The sequence below is a fragment of the Ylistrum balloti genome, unplaced genomic scaffold (assembly GCF_031769215.1).
Source record: "Ylistrum balloti isolate Yb309-2 unplaced genomic scaffold, AGI_CSIRO_Ybal_v1 Utg369710, whole genome shotgun sequence".
NCBI lineage: Eukaryota > Metazoa > Mollusca > Bivalvia > Pectinida > Pectinidae > Ylistrum > Ylistrum balloti.
Window position 1 is genome coordinate 260,338 of NW_026781936.1, and position 26,417 is coordinate 286,754.

Sequence of the window (26,417 nt, forward strand, 5' to 3'; positions counted from 1 at the left end):
CATTAACATAAAGAAAAGTCTCTGATCTGTCGTTTATCAAACAAAAAACCATTCAAAACAATCACAGTAGGATAACGAATGATGAAGTGATTAAGTATCTGTAGACATATTAAAATGAAGAAATTGATATCTTGTGTTACGAAAGGCATGAAGCTAATAAATCTGGTCACATCCAGGGCAACAGCAGCCCTTGGTAATCACATATCATCGACTGGTAGATCGGATGACTTGTTACATGTTTTGTAATTTAGCGTTACATAGATGGTGCGCCAGTTAGATCAGATAGTATGTATATCCATTATTGTTTAGCATATTTCCTAATGTTCCACTACATTAAAGAGCAATACGTATCTTTTAAAAGTGTCACTCAAAGTATGTGTTAATGGATGTGGTGACTCCATTTAACGACCATAATAGACGGTTTCCAATTGAAACGCCTATTTATCAAACTTATTCAAAGAGACTGGAACAATGGTATATGTGAATGTGAATCAATTCGAGTTAAAAATCAAAATCTTTATGAAAATGGACAAAACAGCGGAAAGAGTTCAAACAATCAGTTTGCTTTCAGGGTTGATGCGTACATACAAGTAACACATATTGTTATATTGTTTGGATAACAATATTGCAAACTATTTTGATTTAAACCTAATTAGTTATATAGACTCTTGATCTATGCTGACTAAGCGGAGGATGCTATATCACTTTATCGAAAAGCTGAGGATATTTTTTCCTCGAATTATATCTGAAATCAAAACAAAAGATTCCGCCATGCTTGGATTCTTTTACCGATGATAATAGTCTTTTGTGTAAAAACAACAAAAGGGCACTTGTAATCAAATTATTCAATGTTTTCATGATATCTAAAATAATTTCAAGCACAAGACTGAATTGCAACAACATGGCGTGGTTTCATCCTCCATGTGTTTTCAAAGACAAATTAATCTTTTGTAGGGAAATAATTTACACTATATTTTACTCTAAGGAATCGAATATTATGAGTGGTATCAGGTAATAATTAGTGTACAAGGGGCTATGAACTTTTTACGTAAGACATTATCTACATGGAAAATAGTAATATGATAATAAAAAAAGAACAATAAAAAAAGAAAAAGAAATCTCTTTGGGGAAGCTAGAGTCTATAATATTATCCGATAAACCAATTCAGAATTAAATCATTGCCGGATTATCCTTATATGTAACACAAAATCGAGATGAACATGGGGTCGACTTGTATCAAAACAGGAAATGAATTATATCAGATGTTTTCGGTTGTAACCGCGGACAATGTAAATGTCAAATGCAAACAACAAAACGTTCTTGAAATGAGAAGACGACTTTTTGGGATCATATTTGTTCCTTGATGTGTTTCACTGTTTGATTGATGTCAATAATAGTTTTTTCTCGATTTCCAACTAATTGCCTATTTGTATTTTTCTTCTCAGAGAACTGTCGTATGCATTGGTAAAGTCGTCAGTGCAAGTGTATCCTGAAGATATCATAATTCAATCTATCTTGTATTTAATTTCCTTAATGGTTGCACAAATCATGCATGTTTAAAGGGACATCGCGTGATTTGCCTTTGAGTTCCACAACAGCTTAATTAAATACAATTTTACTGTCATGCCGATCGATCTGAGATGCTTGACGCGCTAAAGTTGATTTGCTTTGTGTTAATTGGTATAAAGATTGTGCCGACATAAATCAGAAAGTGTTAGCGCTATTTGTATAACCTGAATTCAAAGTACTCCAGAGGTCTATATTTGCTCTAGAGGTCTCAATAGTATTTGTGTTAGTTGAGTCAGATCTAAATCCAATTAAGGTTTCTCATACCCAAAATATTGTGACCGTTTCAATCAATGAAGATTATTGATAAGAAAACATTTTCTATATTACAGTACCTTTCCTTTGAGAAAAAAATAATCGTTAGAAGACCGATGTCTGAAAGAAAGTTTAACGAATATACTCAGAATTTTGTGTTTTTATACTGCAGTTATAATAATGATTTCAAATAAATCTTGGCTATTATAATCTGTATTTTTGATACCCACCCCCCCTCCACAAAAAAACAAAAAACAAAAAACATGAGAATAGATTAATCAGCACAAATGATAAGAAGCATATCGAATTCAAAACATCACTGACTTCATTTAACTGGTACGTCTTTTGTATTAATTCGAGATTGTATGTGGTATGCACTGCTGATGGGCTCTGCGTCCCCGATGTTTGCCGTAACATTCACTCAAATAGTAACATAGTTCAGATATACACATATCGTATGTAATGCTGAAAATCATTTAGTAATAAATGTCATATATATATATATATATAATTAATAGTTAAGTGCACCTCTCCATCTGGCTTTTAACATTTATTTCGAGCAATTTAGAGTTTCCTTTAATCGTTAATTTAGTCCATATAGCCACTGATGATTTCAAGATGGACGAAACAGCATTATCATTCAGTTCAACTTCAGATTCTTTAAGATTGGTATGTAAAATCCTTCGAAATTCGTACCTCCAAGATTTCATTATCATCATAAGTATCAATGGATGTCTTTTAAATTTCCGGAATTATTGATATTCTACACAATGCGACTTCAGACGGGAAGATCAGGAGACATATTGCTTTCACAGAATCACTTCATGTATCCTTGTTTCCATGGTATTTTCTATTAGTTTCCCTGAAATAAAGGATATCTAATCTTACTACCCTTGAGTCAGGTAACAGTATCCGTTAACCCAATAGATATTTCCTGTGTGCATATAAGCTGTGTTGAAGATAATAAAAGGATTGTATTTTGGGGCTGGTGCAAAATTTTCATTAGTCCTCATATTTCAACGATTAGAGTCCTTGGCATAACTGACGAGTCTGAGGAGAACGAAACATCTGTGAAATGTTTACTTGATTGTTTAGCTATAGTTTACCTTGTTCTAAGTTTGTAATTTAAGGTGCTATTTACTTTTCTACAATATCTTATATAGTTGATTCAGTTTGTCATATCCAATACGAATGACAACGATTAAGCAACATTAATTTCAGCTGCTGATCATTATCAACCATTGAACAGAGCCTATCTAACTACGACCAATGATTGTCAGTATTTAACACAAATAGATAGGAACATGTTACTGATAGGAACATGTTACTTACACAGCCATATATTTTGTTTTATTTTTAAACCTTTTCATATCTGTCAAAAGTCCTAGTATATGAAAATTGTCGGGACATTGGAAAATGAAATTTACAGAATTCAAATATCTCCAAACAATTTGTAATTAAAATTTATTTTCTTTTGTGTTTTTTACAACATTGAAATGTTTTCTTCGTGTTAAAAATCATTTTATGGTGATTTGGAAATTAAGCATTAGTCGATTTGGACGTCAATTTTGTTAGGTTTTTAGTAGTCTGACTGTATCACTACGGAAATTGACGTAAGAACTACATAATAATCGTTTGATCGCATGACACCAAATAGGAGATAAAAAAGGAAATCAAATCCGCAGACTTATATCGCTAAAGAAAACATGTCTTAATTTGATTTCCAGATACACAACTGAAACGCCAAGTGTTAAGGTCGTTCATCGTTATTAAGATTTATGGTGATGGAGTGGCAATGCCCTCAACTGTCTCCATCTTCAAAGGAGGTCAAGGTAGATATCGACATCAGGCAATCTTTACACATAGACACAAACAGACGCTGTAATAGAAAAACGACCACACAAATATATCAATTAATAAAATAAACATGCAAGATCCACAGTATTTATCAATCTATTTCGAGTTACATGTACTCAATTTCAAATAAAATGTGCTTTGCTAGTAACGCAATTTTCTTTCCATGTCGTTGTCCATGAGCGCAATTGTGTTAACACGTAATTCGTTAAGTTCAAATAAAATCAAACATGACTTATCATTGAAAAAAATTAAATGTGAGCCAAGAATTATAAAATCTGATTCAGCATGTACGCAGTGTAAGTTACAGGAACAGTAGGGTTACTATCCGTGAATAGACCATTCACTATGGAACAAAATGAACAATCATCTTTATAATTAATATAAAGTTTAGTGGAAGGCTATCTGTCAATTTAATTCGCATAAGAGATCAAGATACATGGACGTCCTTGATTTGGTCGTGACCCATTATCTGGTAGGAATAAACAAGCAAGACAGTAACTGCAATGAGTACGTCATCTGCGAGTATGGAATATTGGGTCAAAGCGAAGAGTCCTCAATTCTGATGAAAGTTGTTTTCCACCTCGTCCGACAGACAGCAGGGTGTGTGTTGGGGCACAATATTTGTGGTGGCAGTGTTGCTGTTTAGGACTACTCTCTTTAAACTGTAAACTTGGCTTGCATGTCCTTTATAGAACTTTAACTTGGCAGAAGTTTCATGATCAGATCCTGCGATATTTAGCTTTTCCACATTTCAATGTATTTTTGAGCATAATTTTTTCAAAATGATACAACGTTTCCGGTTCTGTCAGTTTTTTCTCCCATCAACTGTTCATAGTTTCTTTAGGTGCCTTGAGAACTTCCTATAATGAATGGTAAATGGATAAATGGATAATTATCTTTTTATATAGCAAACAAAACTAAGCCCAATTTCATATGAGTGCTCTAGTGTATAACGCATTTCAAAATTGGAGTTGCATTCTGTCACCTAAGTAACCCAATTGTGACGTCAATCTTCATTTTTTTTTTTATTTTGCCCGTATATTGTGTATTTCAGAATTAATTTCACAAATTGACGATAACTTATTAATTAATTTGTAATATAATTTCAAATTGAATCAAAAATCATTGAAATGGATTCTGTGCTAATGTAGTATGTTTTTTTTTTAAAAATACGTCTCCAGCTTGTCTATTTTTTTTTTGTATTTCAACATTTGAGATTTAATGCCTCAAATTTTTTTCTAAATCTCATAAAACAATTATACAGCCTAACTATATAAAAAACTCGAATTTAAAACTCGATATACCTGTACCTACAATGGTATAGATTTCACACGATAGTGAACAAATTATATAAGTTTACACATTATTTGCTTTAGGGGTCAACCGAAATATCATATTTTTTTTCAAATGAGGTAAACTTCAGTATAATCAAATGCCATGTTTAAATCAATGACAGTTAAATAAGCGGCCTCAGTGTGTCTATCAGTCGTTGTTTATCTCCAACTTACATCAACACATAATGGGTTGTCTGATAACATCAAGAGATGATTTCCAAATTATGAACTCAATTTTCGTTTAAAGCTGCTTCATTTTCCTAGCAATCATACTGTTATTGAATTACGAATGCTCTTCATCCTTTTAAGAAGCACTTTAGATTGTTAAGTAGATATGCTTTATCAGCATGTGATTAAATTCACGTGATGCATTAAATAATCATACAGAATGCATGGGAGTCTGTTGCCCTTTCATCGAGTGAAGTTAAAAAGACACGGTCATAATTAGAAATGACGGTTATGTGCCACTCTTGTTTAGAACACAGTTAACCAAAATTAATCAGTCATATTTCAACATTGAACATGTTGAAAATATTTAAATTGATATTTTTTTGTTTTTGTTTTGAAAAATGGAAGACAATAAATAAGTAAAATGTAAAACATACTAATAAAGGTACTGAATCAGTCAATTTTTTTCGCATTTCATGTATCAGTTTTGACAAAATTAGCGCAAGTATGAATACTATAAGATCAACATTCAGAAACTGCAATTAAGACGTGCCAAGTCATATTTAAGAAGCTGAATACTTTCAGTGCGAAAATTACCAAAGTAAGTACGAATACCGTATCCGAGTGAAACGAGATGAAAGCAAGCAAATTGTCACAACAGTAAAGTCGTTTTCTGCTTTCGTTGCTAGCAAATCGTGATTAATTTTTCATTCGCCCAATTTGTTACTAAAAGAAAGAAATGTTTGAATGAAGAAGCAATTTTTCACCGAATTTTTGGAATGATACATTATTTATATTCACACGAAAGTTAATTGGTATCACAACGATCTTAAACATTTTCGCAATGTCTTAAAATGAACAGCCATGTCCTTAAACCAAGTGAGAGAATTGTTGCTTTTATTCTGTTTCATGCCCTTAACATTTTGATCAACATGTCTAACTATTTCAATCGTGGAGATACCAAAGTGTTAATAAACCTTACCTCAGCAACACTAAGTGTAAGTGTCTGCAAGACAGGGTACAATGACATCAAACGTTTAACTTGTTTCAATGGAAAAATGACTTTGTCCGATTTTGATAAGATTTGGTAGTAAATGTTTTATGACATTAGAAATGCAGTTTAAACTCCTGTTCTCTGCAGTAACGATTGGCCACTATGAGAGGTTGTGTTAGAAGCTGATTATCATCTAATTTCTATATAATTTAGTGTGGTCAATAACAAAGGAGCAAATGATTGCATTAAAGACACACTTCCATCAGCATCACAGTGATAGCAGTCTTAAATAGCATCTCTTTGTTTGTTTTTAAATATATAAAACTATTTTGTTACAAATGTTCCGGGTAAACCAATACCACCTATGCGATAACAACCTTTTCATTCAACAACCACGATATTAAAACTATAGTTATCATCTATACAATTGATGCTGTCCGTTATAACGTATGGTTGTACATGCTCATGGTTGTGGATTCTTATGATTGTTGATTTTCAAGATTTATCTTTTTGTTTTAATTTCAAAGTAAAGATTAAATATAACACCGTTAGATTTGGAAGTACACAAGTGCTCACCACAAAAAAAAGTTTTTCTTTTCGTTTGGGAAAAACATTAAATTTGTCTTAATCACTTCTCTATCAGTCAGAAACATAAAAATTATTGTATAGTTATCCTTTTATAAGTATTAAAAAGGTTCCAAAAGTTCTATTACGGAAAGTAAGAGAAACGTAATTGCATTATAACCGAGCTATATTGAATTGAAGATTCTACAAGACACATAAGTGAATAAAACCTGTTAATACAAATTTAGAGTTAGATACAGTAGAGCCAAACATTGAAAATGAATTAAACTGCATCAGACAACTGTTTCGTCCTTCTAGGACTCGTCTATGCTGGGTTAGAGGCCTACAATGTTAAGCCTAGGAGGCGAGGGAGGACAATCCTAGGAAAAGTGAATATGTAAACAGGGAAGTGAAATAGTCTCATAATTCTATAAATTTCGTTATTTACATATATCTGTTCATATATCAGACAATTTAAGAACAACGTCAATTTCATGTGTATATTCTGAATAATAGCACTACTCTAATGAATTAAAACATGGCGTACCGGTTACCGTCACGTAATGAAGCCATAACATAGAACATAGTGTATACTCTTTGCTGTTTATTTTAAGAGATCACTCTGGGTTTATGCGATATAATTCAGTAGCGTTAATACATTTCAAATTATTTCTTTATTAGAAATATTATCAGTGAAAGAGGGAAAAATTGAATTTGACATGTTTGTGCTTGCCATTATTTTGTATTTTCCTGTACATAAATTACATCAATCATACATGTGTGAATTAAGAATAACTTGCTAACGGCTGACGTACTTTTAACATTAACGATTCTATATGAAACACGATGGCGTCGATCGGCTAGGCGCAATTCCAAAATTGCCACATTATGAAAAAGTAATTATAATAGAAAATGATGATATTTGATGTTTTCGTACTACATATTCTTCTATACTATACTATACTAAGTTTTTTAATAGTAAAAATTACAGCCTAATGTGAAATGGCGCTTTCATTTCAGCTGAACGTGGATGTTCAAAATAGATTGCATATGTTTCTGTCCATAGGATGCGATATGGATGTTGATGTTGTAGCTAGACTTTGAATTCTGACAAAGTAGATCACAAGGTTTATCCAATATATTGGAGGCAAGACAAAAAGTAATTGTCCTTTTTGAATGTTTTCATATTAGGAAATAATTGAGGTTATGCATGGTTGCACAAAAATACATAAGTTAATAGCGTCTTTCATTAAAAGTATATTGTCAGATAATGAAGTAAACTGCATCACACAGCTGATTCGTCCTTCTTGGACTCAATGAAAGATGCTAATGGCCCAAAGTGCTGAAACTTTGAAGGCGACTTAGATGAACATTAGCTTAACAGTGCGTCGAAATGTAGATGTGCACTAAACTAACATTATTTCCAAAAGAATGTTAATAACATGCAGATATTCTGAACTGTTCCACTTTCAAAAATTGATGAAGCGTACGATGTATAGTGTATATCACATACGCCATTATAAACCCTTTCTTCCATAATAACAATATTTTAGACAGGTAAGATAGGACATGCCTTAAAGAATACAAAATATTAATCTCGAACATTTTCTGTGAAAGGCTAGGCTTATCTCCCTTTAAGTGGTTCAAGTCGTCTTAAAACGCATATGTATAATTCACATTACACAGACAAGTATACTGTATCCAGGCCTTTTTATCAATAGCTTGATTATGTATTTCATTTTCCTTAATATGTATGTACGTCTATTTCAGCTGGTGTTGTAAAAGTAATTTGACGATTCGTAATAAGGACCAAAGCGATAACGAAATATTGCCTTTTTGATGTTTTGTTTATTACGATGCCTTTGCGTACAAACATGAATAATTAAAGTGAAGTCTGCTTTGGATATATATATGCAAAAGATAGGAAATCATTAATTGCATCTTGGGATTTATATTCAATAGAATAACCTTATTCTCAGATATAATCAACATCAAGCTGATTGCTTATGAGAATGCATATAAAATAACCGTAATAGATTATAATGTATTTAACTTATATCAGCGTGATCTCGTAATCGATAATCTATATATTGATTAAATGTCAGGATGAATAGCTAATCGGAGGTAAAGGTTTATGCAAGGGAAAGAATGGTTTATGATTTTTAGTGAAATCCGATTGGTAAATGAGAACCAAGTCAGTAACCATATGGCCATTGATGTTTCTCATATCATTCAATGAAATAAAATGGCGTCAGATGAATTTCCGATGGCTACCTTGAAAGGCATCCGAAGCTACAATTAACCAATATTTTCGTTATATTTTAATACTAATTAGATTACTATTCTCTAATAAAAAATCAACTAGAACATAGAAAATTATTCCAGGAGGAAGCATGATAGAAACTATCAAATAAGAAATATCCAAGATTGAAAATTGAAGATGCCAGACAAAGTCATGCAAAATTCGACATAAAAGGATGTCGTGTCATGTAACATATTACATTTCGAATAATCGATCATGTACAAAGTTACGTCTACATGAAGACGGAATAGAGGGAAAACTACATTTGATAAACTGGTTGAATAATTTCAAATGAAATTTTTATCTAAATAATCTTTCTATTATTATTATATTATAAGATTTATGGTGTACATGTTATGGCATGGGCAACATAATCGAAATAGCAAATGCATTCTGTGCATGACGAGAAAGTCACAATTATGCGTCATTTGTGTCAGGGGCAATCCCCAACATGTCATACTAATAAAGAATGATGCCACGATAGTCAGAAACGCAATTAAATAATTAGTTACTGTCCTGTTTGAAAGGACAATGATGATATATAAGCAATTGGTGCTATTGTGGTAAATACCTAATATATATTTGTGCCATTTATGCAGCGACGTATAAAAAGAGGAGAGGCGGTTACTGTTTGGTTGTCATATTTGCCAAAAAGTGCAGGAACATATGACATGTACAGAGGAAATCAAACTACAAAGGAATGTTAAGTAGGGCGATCGGTTGATTGTTGCTGAATTGTGAAAAATTACTCAAATTGCGAACGTTAGATAACTAGGGCGTATAAACAATAGATTATAGATGACGCACTCTCAAAATATGATTATGTTGTGAAGTGGGAGTTTTAATGATAGAGATGCATTTGGTCCAGTGACATATTTCTTGCATCTGAACGATTATGATAGGAACGTGTAATGAGAAACTAAAACGGCCATTAAAATTATCGGAAGGGACACAAGACACAAAGATTGATGATACTGATTCCTCTTACGATATTTTTAGCTAAGATACCGAGATTTTATGATTTAAAGTCCTTTTCGTGTAAAAGACAATTTATATAATCGACTGGATGATAGGACAGAAATGAAAATTATTGCTGCCTTATCTGTAACAAAACGCAAATCATTAATTGAACACAGGAGACTAGTTTAATTATCAAAACGTTGTTCGTGAATTATCAAAATATGCAGAAAATCCTCAAGTATAATTGGAAATGAATGTTGTTCCTGGTCGTTTTATCATCATAATCTTAATTAGAAATTGGCATGGCTAATTATAAAGATTAACAACACCTACTAAGCGAAGATGCATTATGCCATGTATATAAATAATTCCAACTACAATGTATAGATTCCCAAAAGAACAAAGAACACATGGACATGTCAGAAGAAACATAGAGACAATTGAAAAAGAGCGCAGAGAATAAGACCAGATGTTCAGGAAGGGAAAGCATCTTCTGCTTCATCGACAACAACCGCCTTGTAAATTCAGGTCAATCAAAGTAAATAATATGTTCCAAAAGTAGAACAATATATCAATATAAAATAAAAACTCATCTCATTAACGAATATCACACACATATCTAACTTCAAATCACATATGCAAGTAGGATAGTTGTATGTGAGACTGTAAAACTGTCATATATTCGTTTAATTCCTGTGGTATATTCAGTAACAAAAAGAGGTCAAAAGTGTAGAAAAAGAAGTGTAGACGGTACACATTTGAGATAGCTTCAATATGTACAGATTAGTGAATATATGCGCTACGTTGGAGTATTTTCATGTTGAAGAACCATTCAGAAAAATCTTTCCCTCTAAAGTTTCATATCAAAAATAGTTATATCATCGTTAAAAGTGTCACGTTTATGAGCCGAGCACGAGGTTTAAGAAATAAAAAACTTTCACTATTCAGCAGTCAAGTTTGTTCTGCCTTCTCAAATAACACACAAAAATGTCGATTTAGAAAAATAAACAACGTGTTATTTATACGTCAGTTCATGTATTGTACTGTAGTTTACGACCTTCCTAAAGCATAAAAAACTTGAAAGATTAAAGAAAGACAAATTATATATAATGAGAAGCTATTTTACAACTTATTTCAGGTCTTAAAGATAACAGAAGATTTAAGAGGTTAATGAAAACTACTTCGGTATTTTAACGAGAATAATTATGCATTTGTGCTGGCCAATTAAATCCTTTCTATCTACAAATCACTTGCCATTACTACGGTTTAACTGGTGAAGTACTACCCACACAAATTTAATTACGCTATATCCAGTCTGTTAGACTTTCGAGGTCTCTACATTTCATAATTACAGTAGTATTGTGATGTCATTTGTTCAGAAACGGGACAACATATCACCGTTTTAATCTCTTTCCACAACTCAATCGTCCGACGAGCCTTCGGCAGATGTTTGCACTAAATTGAATTTCAGTACTCGATAAACACACAGAGTCGTTGAAGATAAGGTTTACCAAGGACTCAGTGCGTAAACGTTGGTAGCGATTACACTGACTATGCACTCGACGTTCTATATAGTTGGGAGATACTTCTACCGCATGCACTGATTCGTTTTACTATGGAAATCTCTAATTCTAATTATGGTTATTTATAGAATAGTCAAGTTTCCTACTAAACAAGATCTTGGATAGATAATAGAAGAAGATTTGACATAAAATTTATATTGTTTATCATATATCTTAACGGAACGCAGAAGCATTTTCTTATCGTGTTATAGTGAATTTTATTATTAATTTTATCGAACAGACCTATATTTAGCATATCTTTGGTATATACAGCATTATTGAAAACAATTAATAAACCATAGCGTAAATGGATATCAAGATGTCAGCATAACCAATGTGTTCGAAAGCTTATGAAGAAACAAATGTGGGCAATGAACAAAGTATGATCTCAAATAAACTTTTGAAAAATGTCTGGATGCTACAAAGGAAATCTAAATAAGATCTAAATAATGCCACGTTCACAAATTGCGTAACGGAGTAATTAGATTACAATCACATGGAATAAAACAATAAGAGAAATCAAGATATGTCTTGATGAGATTGTAATGGTAACCTTGAGACTTTCCCAAATAGTCTTCACGAATCTCTTTTTTTGTTTGTCTAACGATTTAATACACGGAAATCGTGGTTATGGAATAATCTGATAAATTACGTGTGGAGTAGTTGCATGATAAGGTTATTGCTTTGACAGTGTTATTGGACATGGGAAACATTTAAAGAAAGATTCAATATAATGTGCGACATAACAACTGAATCATTCCCTTTATATGCCTCTCCTTGATAATAGATCAGTGTTTTTGTTGTTTTTTTTATTGTTAGTTTAATATCCTCCCAAGAGCCATGTGTGGGCGTGTGTCAAGCGGGACACCAAGAGCGGGAAACAAAACAGACAGGAAAGACCTGGAAATATCGAGTTCCCTAGTTTTTCGGATAGCAAGTCAATTTTGGTCACTTCAATGTACTCCTGGTAAAAGACATTAAAGGTAAGCCCACATTCTGCATGTGGCCCACTAGCAGTAGCGTTTTAAGTTCGTGCGATAGAATACAGAAGATCCCTTTCGTGATCTCTCTGATGATGTCACCGAAACAAATAACATGGCAGAAACCATCCCAACTATGCAAGGAGTGCCCCACAGTTGGTCGCCTCTTACGACACGGGGAGAGTCATAGCAGCGATATTCTTTCCCCGTCTCCTGCCTTCATAGGTCATTGGAGGAATGAAGTGAGAGTAAAAACATAGAGATCATTCTATAACGTAGGAACGGAATCCCAACAAGATGACCGTGCTGTGAACTGAACCAATACCATAATGATCACAACAGGTAATAATGACAGAAAATGACACAAGGAAAAGGCCTGTTTATAAAGACTACACAGAGGGTTTATACTACATCAAAATCTGCCGAAAAATCAATTCTAATGTTTACTTGTCATGAACGCATTAAAGAGTAAATATTTCCCAAGCGCTGATTTTACACCGATACCAGTGAATTGATTGACAGTTAATCCCCGCCCACAAAGTATGAGAAGTGACAGCCTCTTCCCACCCTTTACCACTTAAGTGATGATCGGTTATAATTCTATGTGAGACAAACGCTCGTGTGCACTCTACTGATCGTCCGCTTACTCGCAAAGCTTGAATCATACGTAGCAATCTCTTTTACACTAGGATGGGTTTTGGTACTGTTTCATTAGCGGTTTCATTTAATTAATCTGTGTCCCCATTGGAAATATAGCAGCGATGCTGAAGAACTGTGTTAATATTTGCTAGCCAGCGTAGAGCCGACAGTCTTCGGTCTAGACGCGGTTATGGAGAGTCAGATCCCGTCTTAGCTTCTATATTACACAACTTGCAAACACATAGCTTTTATTTCTAATCTGGATGGTATACATTAAGAGGATGTAAAGTGGTTTCAAAGGTTGTGTTTCGTCGGTATCGTCGACTGGAGATGGGAGTGTAAAATATACACGCTTCAAGGTAAGTGAAAATGCTACAAGTTTCCTTCTTATCATTACAGCATAATATCCTGGAATCAACAACTATGTGTGGTTGTTCGCTGTTAAGATACTTGAAACAATAAGAGGTTGTTCTTAAATATTTCGGTGGAGCGTTTTGTTCGTATGGGCTTTCTTATGTATAAGTATGTAAATGCAAAATTTTCATTTTTCAGACATGTATTACATATAGGACATACTGCACACCCAAGAAACGTATCACTGAGGGTGTGTCGATGATTGTATTATCTGATAAGCGTTACAGCGGTCAATATAATTATTTTACTTCTTCTATACCGTCAACAATATGACAATAGCACAGTGATTATGAGATTACGCTGCAAGAATAACCACATGCATACTATTATTATACAAAATTTAAATGGTTGGTTTGCTCCAAACTTACAGTCAAGTGTAATGCATGCCCGTTCATGCACATAAAATTCACATCCCTAATCCCTTTACTGTAGAAAGAAACACCACATCTTTATTAGTTCACCACTGGGAGATAGGAGTAATTTGATTTTTGACATTGTGACCGGTTAATTCCATTCATCACGGGTGGGAACAAGAATCAAGAACGAGTTGCTTTACTTCAACCCGTGACGTAAAATATTTTTAAAGCTTTAAGATAATCATTCATTTTGTATACACTATCGACTTCCTCATCGAGCAATGACGCGCCGTTGTATCTTATAAAAGAGATTTAACATGTGCCCTGAACTACCAAATGCCCCTGCTCAACGCAATAAACGTACAACAAACAGCAGAATGCAGTTTTATAATCCTTTTTTATATAAAATGTAGAACGAATTGGTTTTAAAACCTGTATTGGTGATATATTACACCTTTCTTGTTTTAATGCAGAACTATAACGGTTTCAGTAATTTAATCAGATTATGAAATATTGGAATATCTTAGGATCAATGAAGTCATATATACCGGAGAAGGAACACATTTAATCAGACATAGCACAACGATAACTTCACTAAAGCGAGTGAGGCATAATATCATTTAGATTTCGTATTGTGAAGCATACTGTTCATCGCAGTGTCGCACATGAAATCTATATGTGATTGAGTCTGCCAATGTAAAAAGATATTTGGGTACTACATAATGGCCTTGGTGAAATTCTACGAATGCAAGACAGCAACAGGGTGTATCCAGCAAATAGTTTCTCTCACACGTATAATTTCTCAGAATATATTCAGAAATATTCAACCAATTTCCGTTTAAAGGAAATTGTATCCTTTTCTTTAGCATTCTGACAGTTTTTGAACATGTACAGACTTTGTGTAAGAGAAAAAAAATGGCTTTTCTTTGGGAACTCATTCAATTTCGATCTTGTATGTGTGAGCTCCCTATCGATTTTAAGTTCATGCCGACACTTGGTCAAATTAATGTGTCCTTAATTGATAGCATGTCCTCTTTCCTTCCGCACTCTATAATTTAATTTGAAAAGTTCCTTGGTTTCAACTTTCGAATTCATTATATGTCTCAGCATTTGAACCCAGATTGCTTTCACGAAATACGTTGAATCTCATTTCTCAACACTAACGTTCAAATTTGGTCTCGTTTGGTAGTTGTTCCTTCAGAAGAGTCTGGTTGTTCCGGACTTCCCCCATATACCTTGTCGAAACGTTTCAGAAGCAATTGATCACTACATCCAATTTCGTTTTCCTGGTCATGACACGTGACAACTTGCACAGGAAGAGAAATTTATTTTTATTCCTTGTCGGAAACTATGAAGTTGTTTTGCCATTGAATTGTTTGTACTTCTTGTAATTTGTTTTGAAATGTGGAACCTTATTTGAACGTTAAAAATTATAAGATGTACCCTGTCAGTGCCACATAAAAGTTGTCATCTAATGAGTATTTGAATCGTTTTTTTACCATTGAAAAGGTACTAGTTATTCTTTTTCAGACACTAATTGATTTTAAGAGAGAAATGATGATGTTTCCTGAACAAGTTTAGAGGGTAACAACAAATTCATGCTGCATTTTACACAATTGGCTCTTACATTGCTTGTTCCAATCCAGTATGGAGTTCGACAGAATATGTTTTCCTTTTGTAATGTTTGCATTTCTAAAAATTATGTGTTGAACTGGCGATGATTAGTGTGCCTAATTGACAACAGAAACCCATTTAAGGCCGTAAAAGATTTGTTTCGTTGAAAAAGGCAGGTTTCATTATTTCACTTAGTTCACTCGAAGATAGAAATATATACACCTCTAGCTCAGGTTGATATCGTGGTGATAAGCTAGGTATGACTATCTCAAGGGAATACTCCTCGCATGTACAATTCATCTTTGAATGAATTAATTCCATGTAATATACATGACCGACACATCAAATAGAATAGACTCTATCTTAATTAATCAGAAAAAGCTTCCTTGATTTGCCTGGTACCAATACTGTCTGTATCCTAGTTTGTAGCTGACTGCTGTAAAATCGAATGGCTGCGAAAACAAACCGAACATATAAATAGCGGTGCGATCGAAGATGTATGTATCGTATAATGAAAAAAAATACGTATGTCATGGGGTTAGAGTGCCAGACAACCTCATGATATGTATGTTTCCGTCGGCAACTTGATACCTTTGTCGTTGATAAATGTGCACAGGTTACTGGATATTAACACTGGACTAACACCTTATCTAGGGCTCTTTGGCCAAGAGAGTTATTAAACAACAGAATTGTTTATTTTCACTGGGTTGAGGGACTGGTAGAGTGAACTTGATATGATACCAATGTATACATGTATGAATGTCACGTGATATATTGTACAACTCCCCATTGAAAGGCTCATCTTGTAATGTTCATTACGGTTAGACGTTAATGATGTACTGAACGCTAGTGACTGTGGGCGTTTCGATGTGTCTCAGGTCGGATTGAACCGTCCGTAATGGTGTGTAAATCATGATTCATGAGGCTTTTCATCATTTAGTGAGATCCCCGTCTGGTTCATGTTTTCTAGGACAATTCTTTGAGAGGTTCATGGTGTGTTGAACATTACTATGTGGCTTATATCAATCAAGATGAGAAAATCTCTTTATGCAATACATTTACAGACCTTCCCATGATAGGTTACACATCAAAATAAAAGGTCAGTTGATCAACGTGAGGGGTTCATGACATGTAAATCATCATTAGAGATCATCAACATAAAAATCATTAGTGAAAAATACATGACACGTAATTTTACCATATTACCATTATATGTATATTGCTGTAATAGATTTTGTTTTGTTTCTCACCTAAAGTTTATACATACTCATTCTATTAGAATCATTTATGAAATGCAGTGAGTCATTCACGAGCTTACCATACACTATTTGAAATATAGTTTTATCAATCCCTACTTGTCAAACACTCAGCTGGGAAACAAATTGGAAGGTATTTCATGATAAAATATATCAGACATTCATGAAATCATATTGATACTCCGCCAAAGTTTAAGGAAATATTACTGATGCTGGCTTTCAAAGAGTTATATCGTTTGTCATTTTAATCGATCGTAAAGTATAAATTAATGATGAGGCTCACTCAGGCTTGAAATTATCCAGCTGCATTATATATTTTTATCACCTAAATGTTACATATCTATGATGTCTTTCAAAAGAAATGTTTTCATCTATTATATACAAATGAAATCTTATATGGCAATAGGACATTTTAATACGTCGTCTACATGATGAAAAAATATGTGTCCTTTTCTCTTCTTCATACAAGACTACACTACACGCAGAATATTTAAATCATTCATGAGATTTTCTATTCAAGATCCTTAAACCTTATTGACACATAAAATGGTCATAAAGCATCAACGCCCAAAAGCTGGTTGATGGCTGCTGGTCAGAAACATTACACTGTAGACAGAGAATGTGAATATCTAATCATGCGTGACTAAAATTAATGGTACTCCTCCAATGGCTTGATCATACCATTAATAGCATCAACATTCCTCTCGGAAATGAACTTATGTAGGGAGATATCAGTACATTGGTAAGATGCTTTACCCACATAAATAGATACATTACTACTGAAATGACTTTTAGGAATGTTTGGGAGCTGCGTTGATGTTGTTTAGTAGCCAGGCCTCCAAACAAGCTTGGATTCAATTTCTGGTAAAATGTCAACCCAACGTGAATGTGACTCTTTAAAATCCTAATTAGGGCTACACTTAAAAAATTGAATATTGTATACTTTCACATGATTCTGATCAATCTAAAAGTATGACATTTACAGTTTTAACGCCACAGTCATTTTGAGTCGCCTCGTATTGACATATTTAAGGCGTATGACAAACTTGTCAGTATAGATTGCTATATCAGGTAAAGTGTGTTTCATTACTTAAATGGTTTTATCTGGATTAAAGCAGATTTTTAAGAATTCATTATCACATTGCTTGCTTTGTGCTAACTTTGGTGTGTTTTTGTAGATTTTCTCCTTCGCCTTAGCTGAAATGTTTTCCTGTCCGCACAGTTTGGCCCTACTTTTGATAAACAATGTAATGTCGTGCTTGCACGGCTATTATTTAATTATGTGACTGCATTTATTGCTGCGTCTTTCGTATTTGCAATTCCGACAATATTTGCATAGTTACGGTTGCTTTTCTTCCAGAGTTTCCTTTTTGTTCTTACATCTGCATAGTTCGAGTTGTCTGTTCATGTAAACACTATGCTTAAGTTGATTCCTATGTGTTACTTGTCTCGGTATTCGATTGTCTTTAATTAATTTATATGTAGGTTCTCTTTCGTAAAGCTTAATTGCGGAGAAATCGATTTGTAAGTAAGTCGTTTGTGCTAATCTCTTTTTTTCTACTTCCAAACATCCCTCTCTGGAGGCGTAGTATTTTTCTGTACATCTATTGATCTGAAGTTGGCTAGTAAAGTCAATATTACGTAACAACCGAATTTAATTTTTTTGCTGATTTTATTTGGAAATAATTCACTTCGCTTCTGTATCAGACAAAAGATGAATTTAATAGCACTGTGTTATCATGGGAACAGATAGATGGATTTACAAGATGTTATGTACATGTATGATCTTTGTGAAAGGTCAATTTATCTGCATAAAATGCTAAGACTAGTTATCAAAGCTAACGGACTGATTTTATCAAAGGGATAAGCGATCGCAGTAAAGAATAAAAAGAAAATTTATAAGTGACTTTTTTATTGAAAAAATGACGTCTGGACTTGTATATTGAAAGGCTTTATCATCTATCGGTCAACCCGATCATCCGCCCACGGAGATCGACCGACCAACCGACCGACCGACTGACTCATCCTTCGATTGACCAATCAACCCGCCCATTTAGATGTCCACCCTACCATCGAATAACCTACCAGTTCACACACCCAACGAACAACAAATAGGTTGATTGATTGATTGGTTTTTTTTTATTGTTTCGTAAGCGTAAAACATGATAAGTTGAATACTAATACATAAACACCGAAAACTCTATGTGAAATATATCATGGAACATGTAGATCCATATTGATGACGAATTAATGATTCGTTGCCTTTGTCTCATGAATCCATGAACAAATTTAGTTCATTTACATATAAGTTGTTTCATCAGATATTCAGTGTTCAATACTAAAAGGAGGTTCCAGAATAGAAGATAAGAATTAAAATCAAGGATAATGATTTAAAATCTATAAATTGTATCAGTGTATTTCAGAATACAGACTGAAAAATTGGAATACAAACATATATGTGCATTGTCGCATAATTAGATTACTGTGACTCATTAAGTGAAAGCCAAATCGATTTTAAGGTAAAGACAAACGATGTTGGAAACAATTTTGCCTTCGTGGAAGATGTATCTACTCGGTGTTTGTTGGTACAAACGTATATTAACAACAGACTATCACCCTAGAAATGTGTTTCAGACAAAAGCTAATTTGAGTTTTAACGTTAATTATCTCTGGTGCCACACTATAGATCTACTTACCCGCCAAAGGAACAATGAAAGCAGTATCATCAGAATTATGCCAAATGGAGCTCACCTTCAATTTCGTTCCGGATGTTTTGAAGATTACTAGCCTTTAAGCACGATTTGACTTGATCATACCAGCAGAAGTTATCACAGAAGATTCAGTCTTGAAAAGGTTTAACAATTCTGTGAACTTTTTTTGATCCTGGAAAATTGGCAAACGACAGCACGTTCGGTGCAAAATCCTCGTAGCAATGTATTAAAACTGCTGTGACGCACTCATGGTACATAATTATCGAAATAGGTGTTCTTGAGATAGAGTTATACGCTGTATAATCAAAGGTTCTGGCAGTAGGATTGTAGATTTGTAATAAGACTTTGATACTTTTTTATTCAACTTTCGGTATATAGTTATAAAATTGGAATAAATATGAGCTACATTCCCAATTACGTGTGACTATGAAATGGAAGTCATATCCGGTTAAAAGTAAGTCAGTAATATGAGTTTTCCTTAGCTAACTTTCTTTTTTACTTAAATCTCATTTCACAGCATGCCCTCACTTCATGTATTTTTCTCAAATACATTTTCTTGATAACATTAAACTCAATTTACAAATGCTATTACAGAGAGCTGACTAGGATTTTGACTCTACATCAACCCCAGATCACACACAGTAGGATTTCATCTGATACTTATAATTCCTGAAATTTTGGCAACAGTATGTAATGATGCGATGACTGTATGACGTAGTCTTTGGGCAAGCGATCAATAATGTATGTTTTCGGAGATATACTTTATAATCATAAATGCTTACTTACTCGATAAAATCTTACATCTCCGTACCTATCTAAGATGACCTACTTTCTTATCGAAAGTGTTTCGACGACCATGAATTCTCAAGAGTTAAACCGAATCAATGTTTTTGTTCTGAGGGGAGAGAAGAAACCAAAATTAACATTCATGTTTCATGTGTAAGGTGTGTAAAACGTGAATGACACCAACAGAAAGCCACACACACATTTGTTCTTTCGTATATTAATGTACGATACATCTGCTCATTTTAGCTTGATTGTTTCTGTTACTTATCAATAAAAAGGAGATACTACTTGCATTTAGACTATATCATTCTCCCTTCGTAATGTTTTAAGTAGTTATTAGCTTTTTGATAAATGTAATCAGTATATATATATCTTTTTGTAAAACCAATTTATCGATTGACAAATGAACAGCTGTGATACTTCTTCATATACCTTCTTCGTGTGAGGGGATCTGATACTAGAGCAGACCATTAGAATCCTTGTCGGAAGTTCTTGCCTTACTCAACACATGTGTTCTCAAATTGACGTGGATTTATTATTTTAATGTCTTATTTCCGTACATTCGGGTTAAATGAGACCGCACTTGTTTGTTTAATGGTAAATATCGTTTAATAAAAGTTCGGGTTTATCAAAGTAACACGTGTTAAGTTAACTTCACTGTATGTCTTAAAACAACCAGGTCAGACGTCCTTGTCAGCATTCAGATACCCGCGGAGATAATGATTGAGCGGATAGAGAGGAATGGTAAAATTACGCGAACTTACTATGATCAATCAATTCATAATTTGGCTAGTATGTAAGAAGGCCTTATCTGGTTCATAGAGTTGCCAAACTTTTGTTTGTTACCATGCCAACAAAAAAGAAATCCGAGCCCTCTATCCGCATAGGTTGCGACATGTCAATAAAGTTGACTTCGTTTTCGAGAAAGTTGATATATTATGTTTTAAATCTCGAAGGAATTCGTGATGATTCCCGCAAATTAATTGTATAAACGTCTTTAAGTCATATGTCCAATGTCCGTAAGTTCTCAATGTGAATTGTTGAGTATGGTAATGTCAGTCTGACATCCGATCATAGGTATTACATTTTTGCTGTATATTTCCAGTCTTAAGTATATGACTTCTTATAAATAATGTATGTCCCTTTCATAATGTCGAAACGTTTAAATTTACATGACAGTCTGTTTGCATATCCGATATATCATTCTAATCAAAATCACAATTCTGTTGCAAGCTTATATACCCGATGTTTATAAACAGTCTGTTTTTCTTCAAATATGTCTGTTTTCCAAAGCTCTGATTTTCGGCACGTGTATTTATGCAGTGGGGCCTTTCAGTACTAAATCCTGTCTTTTAAAGTAAGCAGACAAGTTTTCAGAAATGCGTAACCAGAACATAACACAACTATTTGATTTAATGTAAGCTACTTAATTGGCATGTTTTCATTTTAGTGCATTAGGAAATCAGCATCCACGATAATTGGTACATTGTATATACAGAAATACAGAAACTATAATTAGCAATAACATCAGCTGGAAATGCCTCTAAATGAAGGTTAGGCTAAAAGTACATTAACATACATAACACAACTTGTCTACCTCGTCTGCAGCCCCATATATCTTTTATTGAAAATTATCACTCGCCGATAAGTACAATTCATCACGAAATGTCACAAACCTACCACACGATATAGATGTATCAAGAATGTATATAAGTGCAAGCCTGTATCTTTAGATACGGAAGTAGACATATTAAATAACGATATCGACGTACCCCCAGCAGTGCGAGTGAACATGTCACTTGAGATTGCAAGTCGTGTTCGTGATATTCACGAATATCAGCGGCAGCAGCAACAATACGTATGTATATTCTAGCTTCTTCCTTGGTTTTGTTTCCCGTCAACAATACAGGTTGTCGTCTGCCGCCGCAGCCGACCATTGAACGGATGTTAATGGCGCGTTTATATAAAGATAATTATAAATACAGACCACAGCTTTCCCTAGGCATCTAACAGTTTACATTATATATATCCTGGTAAAACGAGAAATTTTAATGACACATACATTGTCTTCATCCTCTAATGCAGTAAAGCATATTCTAAACCCCTTCCCGCATTATGTTGACAAAGTACCCTTATGACTTTCCCTTGAAAAGTACAAAAGTTTGCCTGTTAAAAGAAAATCTTAATACAAATAGTCGCCTTAATTAGTTCCTATTGATAAAAGATAACCATGCTTAGTTGGATATCCAAGAACGCTGAGCAACAGACTTGGTATCACGGTATGGAAAACAGTATTGACAATTCAAGTACAGGTGTTTCGCATTTGCAGCAGTTTCTGGCAAGTGTTTAAACAAGGCAACTGACATTTGTAGGCATGGGATTAAAGCATGTTTATAAATATTGATATTATGATGGAGAATGGTATCCCACATTTACGAGAACAGAATTTGTGATCGTGTCACGGTGACATATGAGCTATTAACCATTTCTCTTGAGCCTTTCTCATAAACTCACATTCTGCTTGTTCATTGTGACTATCCTTGTTAACGGATGTTATTGACAAAGCAGGAGACGCCTACCCTTCCGGAATTCCTGGTCTTATTCTTCTTGTACTTTTTCATGAGTCTCCATTTAAATCTTTCTTTTATTCGTTGTTTGCCCTTGTTTTTTTTACTTCAAATCTGAATGATAATTCTTTAGACGTGTCGTAATTTCTTTATTGATTTTTATGAGTACTACTCTTTTATTTATACTTTCACAGACGTATAGTGAGGAAGACTGCATTAATTTGATATGATTGTATCTCATGGAGAAATATTCTATTTTTTTGTTGGACATGAAGCTGGACTTATTTGATTCTGGTTAGTTTACTTGAGGGTTCCGTTGTTGCATATCTTGCTCTCATTTGAGTGTGACGTTACTTGGATTGACCCAGATTTTTACATGGTGGTTGTCGTTGATGAAGCAAAATATGCTTATTCTTCCGGAACAACTGGTCGTATTCTTCTTGTAATTTTTCATGAGTTTCCGTGTAAATCTTTCTTTAGTTCACATTTTGTCCTAGTTTTTTTTATGGAATTTGAATTTTATTATGATTATATTGCCATGTTGGTATTTTTGTGATTTTTTTTATCTGCAAAACCTGCGTAATGGAATGGGAGACGACCCCGCAAAACAACCCATTGAAACGATCTATTAATAAATCATGTCATTAATGCATTCGCTTGCCTCAGGCAAAACCACAGAAAACATAACCATTATAATAACATCACTTTATTTGTTTCACATATATTTTACATATCACTGACGGATCGATGGGCATTGTTGTTATGTAATAACCTGTAATGTAGATATGATAATGCAATTACAAGTTTCGGTTTATCATATACATTGTGTAATTGATAATTGCTTGAAGATATCCTAGTGTCAAAATCAATTCTAGATGAAGCTTTGTTTTCTTTTTAAGATTTCAGAAAAAAACTAGGCAAAGTATTTATTGTCACTAAGATTTCAAGGAGATACCAATATGATATTGCGTCAAAGACACTTGGAAGTCTAAAAATAATGTTATATGTATATTAATTAATTTCTGTCTTTTTTTTATCCAGTGTTACATATCTTGTTTGCCATAAACGAACATTTCTGTAGTCTGTCTACCTGTAAGGAATGAAAGGATATCGCTGTGTAACCAATGCCACTATTAAAACAGAGCTATAGACAGAATAAAGACTTACAGACAGACGGTGGTCCGGAAGAGTAAAAGTCTTTAGCGTCATTAGCAAACATAGTAACGCTGTTTTCATCGTTGTGCAGACCTAATTTAGTTTCACAAGAATAACTTATTTCATTGAGGTGATTGTCTGTACTTCCGGTTTGATATTATTGTGCAACAGTTAGCCAATGCATTCCGGATATGGATAAACCGAACCAAATTTGCAATGTAGACATCTGCTTCCGTTACGTGGTACTGTTTCAATTGAAACAGAAGTCTTTGTTCAGACCAGTCGATGAACTGACCTGCAGAGAGGAAGAAGAAGCAGACAGTGTTTATTTTTTATGAATATTTGATAACAGCAATGCCTGACAAATTCCATATAAAAAATAATAAATCTTTAAGTGAAGATTTCTGCCTAAAGTTAACTAGATTGTCATAAAATCTAATAACAAAAAAAAAAATCGGTGTCTGCAACTCTTCAAACAAATCTGCTGCCATTCCAGGAGTTTTACGTTCTAATTGGCGGTTTTCGATAAAAAAATCGTAATCTCGATGGTGCTTACCGAACTGTGTAAACAGACGGTGTGGTATTAATAACTCATAGGTGTTATAGCCAATTGCCTTTAAGTATACGACAATGTATTGTGTTTCGCTTTCGTTACGCGGGAACAGACAGGTGTCTAATGACTAATCGAGGCAAACAGACCTTAGATCGTCTGATTCTTAAATGGCTAAAAGTTTCATGTCCCTCTTGAGAAATATTCAAACAGCATTCGAGTACCATTCTCTGCGCATATACTGTTTATAAACACGGAGTTTTGCACGGAAAAATCTTTCAGAAGACGTTTCTTTAGTCTCCTAACTGCATTATGGGCATGCCGCTTCGACACTTTGACGCCATCTTGGCTATTACAGAAATAGTATCGGAAGAAATGAAATTATTTGCTTGTTTGTGTAATCTATAGAGTATAAAATTTTCTACAAATAGGCTCTAGTTTTCCCAAAACCGCGAAAGGTTTGACAGAATTTTTTATGGTGTTCCGGATTTCTGTTAACTCATCAGAAATCGGGAGCACATGTCATCATACGTGTTATATTTCCCATCAGGAAATAGATTCCCTATGATAATTCTGACGTAGGACGTAACAGAATTAAGATTTTGCCAAGGTGTCGACGATCAGCTCCAGATGTACGAGTTAAAGTGAAATATTTCTGTTCAGAGATGTAGACGATATTCTAATCGGTTTTAAGACAAGCTAATGTCTACTTGAAACGATACTTTGTGAAAATACATGTTTTTAATCTCAAAAATTGTGGTATAGTACATGCTTAAGTCAGAATTACTTGAATATTCAACACTCTTAACTCGATAAGTTTATTTTACGAGTAAAATCATGAAAAGAAAACAGTTTAATGCATCACTGGATTTTCAATTGTTTACCTTCATCTTTTCCACAATAGCATAAAGATAGAAAAAATTTGGAAGCATGAATTGCCGGAAATAACGTCATGATCACAGGAACATAAGAAAAAACGACCCAATCTTGAATTGATAAACTAATACGTTATGAAATATAGATTCTTAAATAAAAACAAAACAAAACAATAAAAAGAAAAAAAAAAAAAAAAAAAAAAACAAACAAACAAAAATGGCCATATGAATAAACAAAATATGTTCCTGTTCGATAACCTTACAAATCAATTATGAACCGGTTCATTCATATGAAAAATTTCATCCGGCGCGATCTGACAAAAAATGCAAGAACTTTCATCGTGAACTGTTCAGACAAGTTGATAATGGACCGAACTAAAACCTAAAGAAATTCGTTATAAACCAGACCGACAAAAATAAAGACAAAACCACAGACAGGTCCGACAAAGTAATCAATCATGAAGATAGTAAATAAACAGTGATTGTTCTGGAGATTAAATAGGACGTTTCAGTCGATCACTTGTCATGAACCAATTATCATAATAAGTCGTCACTATTCATGAACCGTTTACTGTTATAATGATGAAACAAAGGCCGTCTTCTAAATTAAATGTCATTTTGATATTCTAACATTTTAACCCTGGATTCCTGAACACTTTACAGCTCCAAGGAACACTTAATCAACATTGGCACACAGACCTGTAATTTTTAAATATTTTTTTTAATACTGCACTATATTCAAACATCTAAATGACATAGATGTTATAAATAGATATCAGTCACTATGTTGGGGAAAATTCAATAGGTTAAACGATAGTAAGCGGACTACAGATTTCTCGGTGTACAACAAAAAAATCAAACCGTGCCAGGGAAATTCGCGTCCGATATTGATGTTGCACATGCGCAGCTAAGTAAGATTGATGATTAGATTAGACAGATATGTAAAATTCAA

The 26,417-nt window shown here is 33.8% G+C and overlaps 1 protein-coding gene across 1 annotated transcript in view; it reads left to right on the forward strand.

Moving 5' to 3' along the window:
- The first annotated feature begins 13,238 nt into the window (after positions 1–13,238).
- Positions 13,239–26,417, forward strand: part of LOC132565289 (zwei Ig domain protein zig-8-like) — a 164,731-nt gene continuing 151,552 nt past the window's right edge. Inside the window, exon 1 of the mRNA XM_060229925.1 lies at positions 13,239–13,540. The gene's annotated coding sequence lies outside the window, so the exon portion shown is untranslated. The remainder of the gene's footprint in view (positions 13,541–26,417) is intronic.